This window comes from Phyllostomus discolor, chromosome 7 (assembly GCF_004126475.2).
Source record: "Phyllostomus discolor isolate MPI-MPIP mPhyDis1 chromosome 7, mPhyDis1.pri.v3, whole genome shotgun sequence".
In the NCBI taxonomy this organism is placed as follows: domain Eukaryota; kingdom Metazoa; phylum Chordata; class Mammalia; order Chiroptera; family Phyllostomidae; genus Phyllostomus; species Phyllostomus discolor.
Genome location: NC_040909.2, coordinates 85,243,450 through 85,246,399, shown reverse-complemented (window position 1 = coordinate 85,246,399; position 2,950 = coordinate 85,243,450). Strand labels below are relative to the sequence as shown.

General features: G+C 36.6%; 1 pseudogene; it reads right to left on the bottom strand.

The window, feature by feature from the left end:
* Positions 1 to 1,560: 1,560 nt before the first annotated feature.
* LOC114502223 lies at positions 1,561 to 1,721 on the bottom strand (annotated as a pseudogene).
* Positions 1,722 to 2,950: the final 1,229 nt, after the last annotated feature.

Here is a 2,950-nt window from a genome sequence, read left to right as displayed (position 1 = left end):
AGGAATCTACTACAGAAAGTCATCAAACCATAAGGAAAGAGGGAAGAAGAAAGTAACAAAAAGGAATTACAAAACAGCCAGAAAATAATGAACAGAATGGCATACTTACTTTTCAGTAGTTACTTCAAATGTAAATAGTCCAAATTTGTTAATCCAATGAAAGAGAGTAAGAATGGCTGCCCAATCCAGGTGTGGATCATTTGGTTGGAGCTTCATCCCATAACCAAAAGCTTGCAGATTTAATTCCCCATCAGGACACATACCTTGGTTACAGGTTCACTCCCTGGTCTGGGTGAGTATGGGAGGCAACTTATTGATGCTTCTCTCTTGCATCAGTGTTTCTCTCCCTTTCTCTCTCTCTAAAATAATGAAAAAATGTCCCAAGGTGAACAGAAAATAAAGAGAGAAAGAGAGAGAGAGAGGAAGAAGAAGAAGAAGAAGAAGAAGAAGAAGGAGAAGGAGAACAAGGAGAGAAAGAAAGAAAGAAAGAAAGAAAGAAAGAAAGAAAGAAAGAAGAAAGAAAGAAAGAAAGAAAGAAGAAAGAAAGAAAGAAAGAAAAGAAAAAGAGAGGAAGGAAGGAAGGAAGGAAGGAAGGGAGGGAGGGAGGGAAAGAGGCTAAATAGGTAAAAAAATACACAATATGGAAATGCCACCTACAAGAGACTTCAGAAGTAAGGACACACATAGATGGAAAGTAAAGAGATAGAAAAAGATATTCCATGCAAATAGACACAAAAAGAAAGCTGGGGCCACTATACTTACATCAACAAAGCAGACTTGAAAACAAAGACTGTAATATAAGATGAAAGAAGGGCACTATATAATGATAAAGGGATCAATAGAGCAAGAAGGCTTTATATATATATACATACCCAACATAGGACAAGCAAAGTATAGAAAGCAAATATTAATAAACTAAATGGAGAAACTAAAACCAATACAATAATTGCAGGAACTTTAATCCCCTACTTAACAGCAATGGATAGACCACCCAGACAGAAAATCAATAAGGAAACATGGCAGAAAATTATTCTGAGTTCATCTGGAGGCAAGAAGAGTTCAGAGTGAGGGCAAATCTCTGTTCATGTTGACCCTTTTGCAGGAATGCTGAGTAGATGAGTTTTTAGTAAAAAGAGTAACATTTTCACAGGTATGCCTCAAAAGTATGTAAATCTGCATTTCTTAAATGATTAGCAGAGTACTTGACAGCATTTATCACCTGCATGAACAGAAATATTTATTGTGCATGGCACTCTTCCAAGGTCTGGAAAGTTGTGGGCAAAGGTTAGTTTTAAAATTAACGGTTAAAAACTGGAGTTTTTCTCAGTTGTAGTAAATGCAACAATGGGCTACTGGAAGCAAAAGTATTGAGAAAAATCAATGTTCCCTTTACTTTATTCTGTGAGTGGCTGCACATGCCACAAAATACTAAACATGACCATTAAGCAAACCTGTGTAGACTTAGCATCTATGCAGTGAACACCACTGTACTTCAGATATTGTGCTAAATGCTTTACATATATCATCTAATTTTGTCTATTTATTATCATTTTTGTTGTTGTTGGTTTCCTTTTTGCAGAGTAGATAGAGCAAGTTCCTATTCCATCTCCCAGCTGCAAAAATTTATTTAATATTATGTCCTCAGATAGAGGACATATCAGATATTAAAGTGATAAGAACAGATACTATACTTGATCTTAGCCAAAAGGCCAAGAAGCAATTATTTATTACCAGTGTTGAATCTGAGATATACAGTGCTTATCTTCTTGAGTAACTGGTGGTTTCCGATTGTGATTTCCTGTTTTGGTCATTATTTGTGGGAGTCCTGAGTTCTAAATTGGATGTCTTTCCTTCAGAGAAGTCAACAATTAGTGGCCATCACCAACCATGAACCAATTCAGTCCCTTAAAAATCTTAGGTCAACAGGAGAGTCACGTGTTCAGCTTCCAGAGGCCTAAGCCTCACAATTTGCTATTGGTACCCATTCTCAGGGTGATATCTCGCCTGGGTATCCAGTTCTCACTCTTGGGGGATTTTATTTTGGTTTTTATCAGAGAGAATGGATTTCCTGGAGAGATCAATTACTTCTCACATGACCAACATTTTCTCCAAAAGTGTGATTTCTCCAAAACTGGTGGTTCCACAAAAGAGAAATTAATGTGGAAGAGGATATTGCTAGGAAATTGGATAAAGTAGATAAACTTAAAATATATTTTGGAGGAAGAAACTACTAACTTTGCTAGTGATTTTATATGTAGGTTTCATGAAAGGAAATATTCTTAGGACTTCCAGAGTTCACCCCTGAGAAATTGGGATGGTGGTAATACCTTTACAGAGGCTTCCTGGGACTGCAGACAAGGGTTGCATTTTGCACACATTAATTTTGCTAGCTCCTGCTTTTATTCAGAAAAAACTTTAATGTTAAGTGCCCAGACCAACTTTGATATTTAATTTTTACCTTGTAAATTGATGAGAAAATGTCAGTAATATCTTGAGAATACATGTGTGCCTGTTCTCAGGGAATGCTGATACTTCGTCTCTTTTTTAAAAAAAATATTATCATCCTCACTTGAGGACATTTCTCATTGTTTTTAGAGAGAGAGGAAGGGAGAGATAAAGCAATGTGAGAAATATCAATCGGTTGCCTCCCATATGCACCCCAATTGGGGATCAAACCCACAACCTAGGTACGTGGCTTGAGCGAGGACCAAATCTGCAACCTTTCAATCCACAGTACAATACCCAACCAACTGAACCACACTTGCCAGGGTGGTATTTCATCTTGCAAATAAAACCTGGTTGGTTTGATTTTCTATTTAAGATAAGAAGCTAGTGAATATTTCAGGCAAGTATGATTAAAGGAGATAAATGAATGTAAAATCTTAATATTTTTTAAATCTTTCTGGAAGGATTTATGGAAAAAGGGCTGTGGAATTTGTCCCCAAAGACT